Source organism: Cryptomeria japonica, chromosome 10, assembly GCF_030272615.1.
Source record: "Cryptomeria japonica chromosome 10, Sugi_1.0, whole genome shotgun sequence".
Lineage (NCBI taxonomy): Eukaryota > Viridiplantae > Streptophyta > Pinopsida > Cupressales > Cupressaceae > Cryptomeria > Cryptomeria japonica.
Window position 1 is genome coordinate 600,181,893 of NC_081414.1, and position 14,017 is coordinate 600,195,909.

The following is a 14,017-nucleotide window of genomic DNA, read 5'->3' on the forward strand; positions in this document are numbered from 1 at the left end:
GTACTCATTCCTCAAAGTTTGTGCAAGGATGCTTTATAGTCTTCTATGATATTTTAAGGGAAAGAGATATAAAATACAACCAACACTTAATATGGTCAGACAATTGCACCACACAATTCAAGAATGCAAGGATGTTCTACTGGTTGACTAGGATGCATGTGATAAGTGGTGTGAAACATTTTTGGAATTTCATTGAGGCAGGGCATGGAAAGGGAGAGCATGATGGTGCGGGAGCATGTGTGAAAAGAGCTCTTACCAAAGAGGAATTGAAGTACAAAGGTGGTGCAATGTTAATAGATGTAGAAACAATTGTGCAATGGTGTAGCTCTACGATGGGACCAGGTAATGCAGGTAAGTCTATGGTTTCTAGATATTTTTGGTTAATAAGTGAATCTAACATTGAAAACTATCTAGATTGTTGTACACTTACTGGATCAAGTGACATGCATTCATTTAGAAGTTCAAATGAAACATCACTAGTTATTTATACTAGACAAATTGTATGCTTTTGCTCTTCGTGTATGCATTTTGTGTGGGATGAATATGAATCAAAAGAGTGGGTTGACCAATGGTCTTGTAGACCTTTACAAACCCTAGATACATATCAACTTCCTAGAGCACTACAAATGAACCAGATTGAAGCATTAGTGGATTTTGACCATGTACCAAACATATTTGAACCAGGTAAATGGTTGCAATTTGCTACAATTTTAAGCTTAATTTATTAGTATTAACTTATGTTGATTTTGGTATTAACTTATATCCTTCTATCAAATGCAGGTCATGTATATGCAGTTATTGCGGATGAGAACAACGAAGAAGGAACATATTACTTTTGTGTCGTTGTATTGAGGCCAAAAAGAAATCGACTTCTACAGTGGTTGATGGAGAGGGTATTGAGTACCCAATAGGATCCATTGTTGTGACAGGGACATGACCTAGAAGGTACCGTTGTTGTGTCGAGTTGTATTGAGACCTCTTAAACTCATTTATTTAGCAGTCGTTGTATTGATTTTGGCATTAAATTTTCCTTCTATAAAATGCAGGTACCCTATCAAAAATTCTAATGCCTGGTTGTTTGAGGACTTTGAGACACATAGACATATTCTTCATTACTCAAACCTTCTTGTTGCAACAAATAATCATTTGATTAAATATCATGGTAGACCTCTTAACAAGGATTTGTGGAAAGTTCGTGAATTAGACCACGAGGCAATACTTGAGACATTAAGGGTTAGAGTTGATCCAGAAGGTTCACTTGATTGATTTTGGTCCATCTAGAAGAATAATTCTACAATATGGTAGAATAATTTTGACAATTTTGTATATATCTTTTGCGAAACATTGTAACTTCACTTTTTTGGATGTGCTCTACATGCATATGAGTTGTAATATGCATATGAACTGTAATGTGCATATGTAGATGCCAAATTTTGTATATAAAAACATCAATGACTTGTAATGTGCATATCTAGATGCTAAATTTGCAATAAGAAAACAACAATGAGTTGTAATGTGCATATCTAGATGCCAATTTTTGTATAAAAAACAACAACGAGTTGTAATTTGTATATTTGATGCAAAATTTTGTAAATATAAACAGTAATGAGCTTGATCATTTATATTAGATGCCAAATTTTATATATGAAAGTGTCCATGGGGCTGATTTGCAAATTTTGAGAGCCCAAATTTATACCATTTGATTATAAATACATTTGTAATAAACTTGTACCATTTGATTATAAATTTGTACTATTTGATTATAAATAACTGAGTCTGATTCTAACATATGTTAAATAACTTGCAAATGGGTATCTGAATATGCAAAAAAAATTCTAAGTGTTTTGGGAAAGTTTTGAGTTATTGTTGAATTACCCAATTTGAAGGGCTAGTAGGAATAGTCTGAAACCGAGAGAGGCCTTTTTAGGCAAGGAAAACACGACCCCATAGGTTCAAACAGATTGTCCATAAGTGCCAAGGTCTCCGAGTTACGCGACGTCAAAGTTTGACCCTTTTTTCCTATTTGAGCACTCAAGGGAAAACGTCACTACGAGGTGGCTCAGAATGATCAGACGTCTTGGGGAGTGAGACAAGGGCACGCCTAGTGTGAAACCGGCCACCCAGACGCGCTCGCACTGACGGTTCATTCCAACGACAAGCAGAACAAAAGATGCACTATTTTGCCACCTCTCACTGACAGTTTTTGATGCGACAGAAAAAAAATATCACCACAAGAAAATGGAATCGATTTGCCCAAAATCGAGAGAGGATTTTTTAGGCAGCGACAACATGACCCCATAGGTTCAAACAGATCATCCATGAGTGCCACGGTCTCCGAGTTACGCAATGTCAAAGTTTGACTATTTTTCCAGTTTGAGCGCTCAAGGGAAACATCGCTACAAGGTGGCTCAAAACGATCAGATGTCTTGGGGAGTGAGACAAGGGCACACCTAGCATAAAACTGGCCACCCAAATTCTCTCGCACTGATGGTTCGTTCCTACGACAAGCAGAATGAAAGATGCACTATTTTGCCACATCTCACTGACGGTTTTTGATGTGACAGAAAAAATCTCACCACAAGAAAATGTAATCGATCTGCTCGAAACTGAGAGAGGTATTTTTAGGTAGTGACAACATGACCGCATAGGTTCAAACATATTTTCCATAAGTTCCACGGTCTCCGAGTTACGCGACGTCAAAGTTTGATCATTTTTTCCACTTTGAGCGCTAGAGGGAAAACGTCGCTACGAGGTGGCTCAGAATGATCAGACATCTTGGGGAGAGAGACAAGGGCACACCTAGCGTAAAATTGGACACCTGGATGTGCTCATGCTGACAGTTCATTCCCACGACAAGCAGAACGAAAGATGCACTATTTTGCCACCTCTCACTGATGGTTTTTGATGCGACAGAAAAATCTCACCACAAGAAAACAAAATCGAGTTGCTCAAAACCAAGAGAGGCCTTTTTAGGTAGAGACAACATGACCCCATAGGTTCAAACGGATCATCCATAAGTGCCACGGTCTTCGAGTTACGCGACGTCAATGTTTGACCATTTTTTCCACTTTGAGCGCTCAAGGGAAAACGTCGCTATGAGGTGGCTTGGAACGATCGAACATCTTGGAGAGAAAGACAAGGGAACACATAGTGTAAACCCAAACACCTGGATGAGCTCATGCTGACGGTTCGTTCCCATGATAAGCAGAACGAAAGATGCACTATTTTGCCACCTCTCACTGACGGTTTTTGATGCGACAAAAAGAATCTCACCACAAGAAAATGGAATCTAGTTGCCCAAAACTGAGAGAGGATTTTTTAGGTAGAGACAACATGACCCCATAGGTTCAAATGGATCGTCCATAAGTGCCACGGTCTCCGATTTACGCGACGTCAAAGTTTGACCATTTTTTCCACTTTGAGCGCTCAAGGGAAAACGTTGCTACGAGGTAGCTCAGAATGATCGAACATCTTGGGGAGTGATACAAGGGCACACCTAGCATAAAACTGACCACTTGGATGTGCTCATGCTGACGGTTCATTCCCACGACAAGAAGAACGAAAGATGCACTATTTTGCCACCTCTCACTAACGGTTTTTGACAGTTTTTTATGTGACAGAAAAAATCTCACCACAAGAAAATGGAATCGAGTTGTCCGAAACCAAGAGAGGCCTTTTTAGGAAGAAAAAGCATGACCCCATAGGTTTAAATGGCTCATCCATAAGTGCCACGGTCTTCGAGTTACATGACGTCAAAGTTTGACCATTTTTTCCACTTTGAGTTCTCAAGGGAAAATGTCGCTACGAGGTGGCTCAGAATGATCGAACATCTTGGGAGAAAGACAAGGGCACACCTAGTGTAAAATCGACCACCTAGATGTGCTCGCACTAACGGTTCATTCCCACGACAAGCAGAACGAAAGATGCACTATTTTGCCACCTCTCACTAACAGTTTTTGATGCGACAGAAAAAATCTCACCACAAGAAAATGGAATTGAGTTGTCCGAAACCAAGAGATTCTTTTTACGAAACAACAAAATGACCCCATAGGTTCAAACAGATCATCCATAAGTGCCATAGTCTCTGAGTTACGCGATGTCAAAGCTTGACTGTTTTTTCCACTTTGAGTGCTCAAGGGAAAACGTCGCTACAAGGTGGCTCAAAATGATCAGACGTCTTGGGGAGTGAGACAAGGGCACACCTAGTGTAAAACTAGCCACCCAAGCATTCTTAGGCTGACGATTAATTCCCATGACAAGCAGAACAAAAGATGCACTATTTTGCCACCTCTCACTGACGATTTTTGTCGGTTTTTGTCGCGACAGAAAAAATATCACCACAAGAAAACGGAATCGAGTTGTCTGAAACTGAGAGAGACCTTTTTAGGCAGCAACAAAATGACCCCATAGGTTCACACAAATCGTCCATAAGTGATTCAACTCTTCTTTTATAGGCGATTTGGATGAATAGGTGTGTCTCTTACCCTAAGGCTGACTTGTTATGGAATAAAATTTAAATGAAAACCCTAACTAAGCCCACTCATCCTTAGATAAATTTAAAATCTTCTTTGTGCACTCAAATATTGTCTTAATTGGTTCTTGAAATGATGAACTTCTCTCCATAAGCATGATTTTATGAAATAATAACTTCACTCCAATCTCTTCATGCACGAAGGACTCAAAGCAAATTCACTCAATCAAAATACACAATATCAGCATTACCGGTGTTGGTACTTGGGTGTACACAATATGAGAAATAGATAGTTTAAAAGTATACACCATATGAGTTACAAGTAATGAACAAATTGGATCACATTTCAAGACATATACACAATGAACAAGTTTGATCACATTTCAATAGCAAATAACTAAGTTTCAAGAATGTCAAGTTTCATATATATCAATGAACGAATTGGATCGAATATCAAGTTTCATATATATCAAAATGAACAATAATCATGTACATATCAAAAAATGGCATAGATGCCAAATCAATAATAGTTACAAAAATGTGGCATGTGTCATGTCTGTCAAAGTCAATATATACATATACAAATGTCAAATATATAAAAAAAATTGGTCCTTCGATGACCACAACTATAACTATATGTCTATATCGATATCTAAGATTGTGGCGGATCATCAAAATCGAGCCTCTTTGAAGAAGTACGTGGCTATGTGGGTGGCTGCACAAGGACAATTCAAATGTTGAATCAAATATATTGTCTCAATATAACATCAAAATAACTAAATACTGAACTCTAAATTGTTTGAAGTTGAAATGTTGATTACCTTATCTGTGTCTTTTGCAATTGGGTGAGGCAGAGGATCCGTGGGATGTTCTGAAGGAGGTTGTGACTAGTAAAACAACATTATTACATGTTCATATATATCAAATAACACATAATAACTAAAAATGAATAGACTAAAAAACTAAAGCATACTAGAGCCTCAGATGGATGTGTTGTGGTCGTAGGAGGTAAAGTCATACATGAATCAGTTACGACCATTTCCTATATCCATGGTAAGTGATCCAAAAAGAGTTAATTAGATGGTTTCAACTCCGTTGTGCACTTAGTGAAAAGGAGTTGATCTAAGACAGACATACCTTTTCCCTTGGTCGTGTTGGATCCCATAACATACGTGTAGGACTTCTACTAAAATTGAATGGTAGAATAACAGTAGGAAGTTTGGAAGGGGCCTGTAATAGGTTAACGACAATCATACAAGTTAATAACCCAAAGTTGTTGACAAACTAGATAAAAAAAATATTTTAACATATGTAGAACAAATGCACACCGAAGCCTTGTATAGTTCTCTTGTAGCCTTAGGAGGCCTAGTCGAATTTGATGCAGCTATTACCATTTCCTGTATGAAAAATGATAACATATGATATAGACATAAAAGGATTTAATTATTTCAAACAAGCAAGAATGCAATCCAAAGTGAATATGAAGATATCACCTCTTCCCTCTGTTGAACCTCATTGACATCGAGTGCATTCATTAATTCCGTAAACCCCATATGTTTTTGTATATAGAACAAATAAATTAAGTGCATTTATCAATATCTACATATACATGTTTAATCATTATACATTTCAACAAATGAATTTAAATTGTACTGAATTACCTTCTAGTGTTTGGGTGTTCGAGAGGATATCTTTTTCTGCCTCATAGTGCTAGAGGATGGCTTTCTCACACGAGATGTCCTCGAGGTAGGTGGGGTAAACTAATGGAAAAAAATTAACATAAGGGAAAAGAGCATGTATTTAATATATCACTTAAGTCAAAAATATATAAATGTAAATGGTACCACATAGCTATCTTGGCCAAATCCAATGGCCGAAAGCGTGATATCATCAAGTTGGGACATCTCAGCCATTGATAAGCCCTATAAAATACCAAGTAATGATACATATAATTAACAAAAGATATTTTGAAACCAATGTATTATTATATTTTTAACAAATTTACAAATCTTTACCTTTGGTGACAAAACTACTCGTGACCGTTGATTGAAAAGTATGTGGTGTACTCCCACCACCTGCTGCACTCTGCAATGCATTTTATTTATATGTCACTTTAAATTGTCTAAAAATAAAAAATCATTTCTTTTTATAAGATTTAGTCACTTAATTGATAACATGTCATAAACATAATTAAACGCACCTGTGTCTGATAGAGAGGGTACACCATATTGATCAGTTCGTCGGTGAGGGCCGCATCCTCTGAAGTGGAAGCATGGCATCTACTCCCACAACATGTACACGAATGAGATGTCAAACCATCCTCGTCCGTGTCAGTTTCTACACCAGAACATACACCCTGGCAAGTGGGGCACATATGTTGAATGGGTCGGTTCGTGCCAAATGATGCTTGAGGTGTTGCTGATGAAGGAGGTGTCACTGATGAAGGAGGTGTCGCTGATGAAGGAGATGTCGCTGATGAAGGAGGTTTCATAGGTGCTGGTATATCCTCTTCTCCGACCAACTGTGTGTCATGTTGAGCAATGACATCAGTCAATGATGCAGTTGCTTGAAGAGTCTATAATTCCATAAACTCCTTCAAGGATATAGGGACAGTGACATGAACCATGGGTTTAGGAGTTGTACGCCTCCTATGTTGTGGCTCTACCACCCTATGGGCCCCAGGTCTATCCTACGTAGAGCCTCTCCCTCTACCCTGAAATTGTCGGATGTCAAAGTAATTTGGCTTCTCGTCGAGGATAAACACACAATACAACTTTCTCAAAAAATATAGAGGCACCTCCCAATTATTACAAGTTGGCTGGTCAAAGACCATATACCACCTATCCCAGAAAGCTTCTTTTGGCCTGGCATGAACACACCAATGTATAGGAAACCGAGTCATATTTAGTTTTAGGTTGTTACTGGTAACATGATCAATGAAAAGAGCACATATGTCAACTTTACCTATGCCCTTTTTCTTCACTTGATCATATGACAACCCATCAGCATAAAATGTTCGACATCTATTCCTCCATGAACCCCATTTTGTAACCTCCCTAGATACCTCATTTTCACTATTAGCCATTGTTTCTAGTGTTCTGGCGAGGGTTGAGTGGTACTCAAGGCTATAGGACCTCAACCTATTCACCAATATAGAAATTTGGGCACTATTTTGTGTAAGGCGATTGATGAGATCCTCTTGTGTGGCATCTACACGATCTAATGGAGGACATGGAGGGTTTCAAGGTGGCGGTGGTTGTTGAGGAGCAGTATTTTGAGGATTTTAAGGGTTTCCTTGTTGCTCTTGTGCAATGTTTGCAGGGTTTTCTTGTGTTGCTTGTGCAGGAGGAGGTCTTTGTTGTCTATTTCATTTTTGGGGATTGCTTGAAGAATATGACATCAAATTAATAAAAACAAAACTTAAATCAATTAAAAAACCCTACTTCAATTAAAATACAAACAAAAATAATCAAACCAATCAAATCTTACCTGTTCGATAGGGTGCCATTGTTGAAAATTGCTCTCAATGTTGGAAAATCCAAAATAGTTGCAAACCTGTGCGGGTTCTATATTTTTTTGGCTTTTCCTTGATGTTGTTCCACGGGTTTTGGCGTTGAAAATGACCAAATCCCATGGCCTACACCCAAAAATAATATTTCTCAAAACCCGTACGGGTTTTGAGGAACTTTTGGTTTTTTTAATTGTTTTTCTCTAGGCTTGGTGTTACCAAGCCTAGCACATTTTTGAATTTTTAGAACCTACACGGGTTATGAAAAATTTGGTTTTTTTTGGCATGTGGCCACTTTTTTGTTCACCATCTTGGTGCACTTACCCACTTCCTACAAAAATTTTCCCTTAACCTCCCCCATGAATGCCATCTACCTTTTGGAGGTGATTAAGTGAATAGGAGAATCCATTCTTTCCTTGGTTCAACCCAAACCCTACAAAGAAACCTTTGAAACCTTTTTTTCAAACTGCAAATTATGCATTCGACAAAGAAATGAGAATGAAAAATAATGAATAAAACTTGGAATGGAAGCCATCATGCATTAATTCGATAAAGATTTTGTATTGCCTTCCTTGTGTCAAGTTAATCTATCAAATTGTCCCAAATCTGCTAAATGGTTACCAATTTTTTAAAACTATTAGATCAATTATCGTTAGGCTTAACAACCACTAATGATAATTATTAAAAGGAAAGCCTTACATTACTCCATTATCGCCAAGATAGCTAAGATAGCTTTGACAAGATCAAAGATAGATCTTAGGGGAGACACAATCTCTAACACTCCATACTCATTTAATACACCTCCAATTTGGCAGCATCAATTTTTTTGTAAAAACCATTGTCTTGAAGGGAAAATGTTGCTTTGAATATGAAAAGACTAAGGGCCAGCAACCTTGCCTCCATTTTTAGCCAAGCTGCTGAAATATTTAAATGCAAGGTGACCAATCACTTGTCTTTCTAGAGCATAATTTGGGAATCCAAAAATTAGCTCCATACAAGCAAGCTATTTTGCTTTATCTTTTTTTATAACTCCAATCTTGCAGTTTATATTACCCTCCTAGAAAGTAACTCACAACCACTTGAAGAAGAGACAAACCATCTAAGTCTGACTAGGATAAATGATCTAAAAGAAGGTAAATCTATCTATTATTCCAAATTTCCTTAAAAATCAATGAAACCTCTTTTCATGATTTGAAAAGAATTCTCCCAATTTCTGAAATTAGAGATCCATGTAGAATTATGAGAATTTATCCAATTTCTACTAACTTCTATTTTTACTTCACAACTGAGCATCTAAAAGGATTGAATCATACCCATTCTACTCACTAGACCTTGCTAAGAAATTCCACACTCTTGTGAATATTTCATTTGAACCGTCTGCTCCCCTATTTGCTAATTGGTATGCCAAGCTATTAGCTTCTCTATAAATATGATTAATTGAGAAATCTTTAAAAAAAAAATTAGCTCTAAGGCCCTGCATAAGAATGATTTCAATCTCTAGCTTGGGGTAGTTCTAGTCAAAAGAGAATTTATAATAATAGCTAAGTCACCTTCAATTTCCACTCTTTTTAAACCAAGTTCCCTACAAATTAATAACCGTTCGATAGTTGCTTTAAGTTCTGCAACATTATTGGTATCTTCCTCCAAGGATTTAGCCTACTTTTCTATTACCACTCCATCCCAAGAATGTATAATACACTCTGCACATGAAAATCTAGGGTTTCCTCGAGAGGCCCCATCAAAATTCATCTTATCCCATCCTAATCTTGGGGGAGACCAAACACTCTTTTGTATTTTTTAGATGTCTCACCCCCTTTTCCAACAAAAGGAGGAATTTTCAATCCAAACCAGTTGTCCTTCATTTTACTATCCCAGCTATAAAATTGAGATTTATTAAGCCCAAGTAAAGAACGTCTACTATTTGCTGCTTCCACAATTGTGGCTTCAATATTGTTCATAAGGGTCTCCTAGGACATTTTCCCCCCTTGAAATATCCTTATATTTATTTCCTTCCTCAACTCCCAAATTAAAATTGAAGCAAAGAAAATCCATAATGAGTTAAATAAACTTGTAGAAAATAGGCTGGGATAGATTTTGAACAAACTCAATATGTCATTGGGGAGAGTAGAAATCCAACCTAATTTAGCACAGGACCATTGCCAACATCTATTAGCAAAGGAACAAGACAATAAAATGTGATTAATAGACTCTTCACTATGCTCACATAATACACATATTGAAGGGCCTGCAAAACCTAACTTCTTAAGCCATTTATTTGTTAGTATTCTGCCTTGAAGGGCAGCCCAAGCAAAGAAGCTTGCTTTAGGGAGACACCTTTTGTCCCAACATAGCTTAATTGGAATCTCAGTTTTCTGAAAATTTTGTTTCACAATTATTGATCTATAGCCATTTTTGGAGTTGTAAATGTCAGAATCAGCCCCAAACTAAATCACTGAATTTGTTCCATCACTGAATGAAATGGATCTTTTTTGCAAAATCTCCTTCAAAATCTTAATTTCTCCTCTACTTACTAGAAGATCTTAAATTTTTTCTACTTCCATCCCAGAGAAGGATTTCCTCCCACCAATTCAATATAGTCCTTGACATAAATACCCTAACTTCTTTCATTGATTATCTTTATGTTATTAGCATCCATCATTTTGTCCAAAGAAGGATAAACTCCCTAGGAGTTTGACAAAAAGAGCCTTGTGGCCATCTTTAACATTACACAAAATCTGATATGTGATTATGTCCCTACATTTCAATAAAAAATTCCAAACCTTATAACCTTTTGGAGGGTTTTAGGACCTAAAGATACCTTTCAAGCTCGTGTCATCCAAGTATTTACCTTTAAGAATTATTACCCACTTCAAGTTTGATTCCTTGTAAATTTTCCAAACTAATTTAGCTTATAAAACTCTATTTTGCCATATTTAATTTCTCAAGCCGACTCCCTGCAGATTCTTAGGTCTGCATATCTTATCCTAGGCTACCAAAGCCATTTTATTTTTCTCAGTCATTCCTTGCCAATAGAATGTTCTCATTTTCTTCACCATCTTTGTGTTTGCTCCAATCAAGAGAGATAAACAAGACATAATGTAAATAGGAAGGGTCGAAAGAATTGCTTTTAACATTGTTACTCTTCTAGCCCAAGAAAGTCATTTCATTTTTCAAGTCTCCATTTTTTTATCCATTCTTACTCCCATTGGATCCCAAACTTTAGTGGTTCTTGGTCCCTTTTCTAAAGGCAGTCCTAAATATAAGAAAGGGAGTTTCCCTCCCTTAAAGCTCAGAAGCATTAAAATTTCTTTTCTTAACCAATGGATTAACATTAAAAATGAAGACTTCAATTTTTTTATGGTTTACCTGCTATCCAGAGGCTATGGCATGCAATATGAGAATCTTCTTGAATTTGATAGCTTCCCTCCTTTCTGCTTTCCCAAATAACATTGTATCATCAACAAATTGTTGAAGAGTAACAACCTCTACTACATTAGCTATCTTAATACCTTTGAGGAGCCCATCTTGTTGGGGTCTATTCAAAGAAGTTCCCAAAGCTTCCGCCATTATTATGAAGATAAAAGGGGAAATTGTATCCCCCTAGTGTAGCGCTCTAGAGGAGTTGAAGAAGCCTTCTGGAGAACCATTGACTAAGACTAAAAATCTAGGAGTTGATATGCAGTAAAATATTAGGTTTTAACCCATTATTTAGAGAAGCCAAATGCTTCTAAACATTTGCATAATTGGGATTTACTAAAGGTGTTGCTGATAGTAATCTATATTTCAATATTGAAAATGATAACATCTTGATTGTTTAAGTCTTTGTTGATAATATTATCTTTGGTGGTGATTATGACTTGAGCATGAAGTTTGTTGGTGATATGTAGAAATAATTTGAAATGTCTATGATTAGTGAGATGAAATTCTTCTTAGGTTTGCAGATTGCACAGACATGAAAATGTATATTCATATCTCAAACTAAGTATGTAAAGGAATTGCTAAAGAAGTTTGGATTAGATGATTCCAAACCAGTTGGAACTCCTATGGTGACTGGTTGTAAATTATCCAAGAATGATGAATCTCCGAAAACTAATCAAAGTTTGTACATATCTAGGGTTGGTGGACTGCTATATCTTACTCAGACTAGGCCTGACATTATGCATGTTGTATGCATGGTTTCTAGATATCAAGATGATACTAAAGAGATTCATGTCATTGCTATTAAGAGGATATTTAGATATCTAAAGGGAAATGTGGATTATGGTTTATGGTACCCGAGGAATGATGATTTCATGTTGTGTGCCTACACTGATGCAAATTGGGCTGGTGATGCAGATGATCGAAAGATCACTATCAGTGGAACATTCTTTCTAGGTAAGAAGTTAGTGTCATGGGCTAGCAAGAAACATGATTCAGTTTCCTTATCTACTGCTGAAGTTGAGTACATTGCTGCTACTAGTAATTGCACTCAGGTGGTTTGGATGAAGCAAATGATGGAAGATATCAGCGTTATTCATGATGAACCCACTTTTGTATACTGTGATAATTCCAGTGCTATTAACATGTCAAAGAATTCGGTGCAACATTCAAAGAGTAAGCATGTGTCGATCAAATATCATTACTTGAGAGAGCAAGTCAGTGATGTAAAGGTGAAGCTAGAGTATGTATCTACAAAGGAACAAATAGTTGATATTTTCACAAAGCCTTTGCCTACAGATACATTTGTCTATTTAAGAGACAAGTTAGGGGTATACACCCCTCTTGATGAGAACTAGATTCATTGAGTTGCATCAATCCGGTGGATTTCAGAGCCTTATTCTTTTATCCAGATTGACGATTTGGTGTTGCTCCTCTGCTAGAGTAGTCTATGTTTCAGGGGGAGAGAGATTCAAGTTTTTGTTTTGGGGGAGGATAAGTTTGGTTATCTAATTTGAGATATTTGGTATCATTGTCAAAGGGGGAGAGAGATCATGTGAGAAAATGCTTTATCTATCTTGATCTTAGGGGGAGTCTGTTGGTGATATCTTCTTTCTTTGCATTGACTGTTTTTCACATTCATATGTTGCCATCAATGCCAAAGGGGGAGATTATTGGATATGGTTGGTCATTGTTGCTTCTAGGATATGTTGTTTTCATCAAGATGTCAACATATTCCTGTGATTTATTCCGATGTGACTGGGAAGATTTTCTGATCTAGTTTTGTAGTTTGGTTTTGCTAATCACTATTTTACAGAGGTTCTTATTTCCTCCAGTATATTCCGGTGTGATTTGATCTTGTGTTGATACTTTGGGATATTGTTTTGGTTGGTCTTGTGTATCTTCATTTAAGTTGGTTCATGATTTGGTTATCCACAAGTTATCTTTCTCCATGACAGTTGCTGATTGGTTGTATTATTGAGTTTCTAGACATTGATCGATTAAGTTTTGAAAATGGTGTTGGTGCAACCATTCCAGATGATTCTAACATGCGTGCTGGTGTTTCCTAGTCATGTCCTATTTGTTTGGGTGATTTGCATTGATTTTTGTGCAAGTTTTTGGTGGTTTTAATCAACCGGTATTGATTTTCGTGTTATGCGGTATTTCTGGTGGTGTAGCGTGTTGCAGTTGATCTTGGCATAATTTCTGGTGGATGTGATCATTTGGGAATTTGATTTAGGACCATGCTATGGTATGTGAATCATTATATTGGTTGTATTCTTGAGTTTCTAGATGTTGATCGATGAAGATTTGAAAATGGTGTTGGTGCAACCATTCCAAATGATTCTAACGTGCTTGCTAGTGTTTCCTAGTCATGTCCTATTTGTTTTGGTGATCTCCATTGATCATTGTGCGAGTTTTGGGTGGTTTTAATCAATCAATATTGATTTTCGTGTTATGCGGTATTTCTGGTGGTGTAGCATGTTGCAGTTGATCTTGGCATAATTTCTGGTGGATGTGATCGTTTGGGAATTTGATTTAGGACCATGCTATGATATGTAAATCATTATATTGGTCCGGTGATCGATCTTTGTATCATGTGATGTAATTTTATAATTATG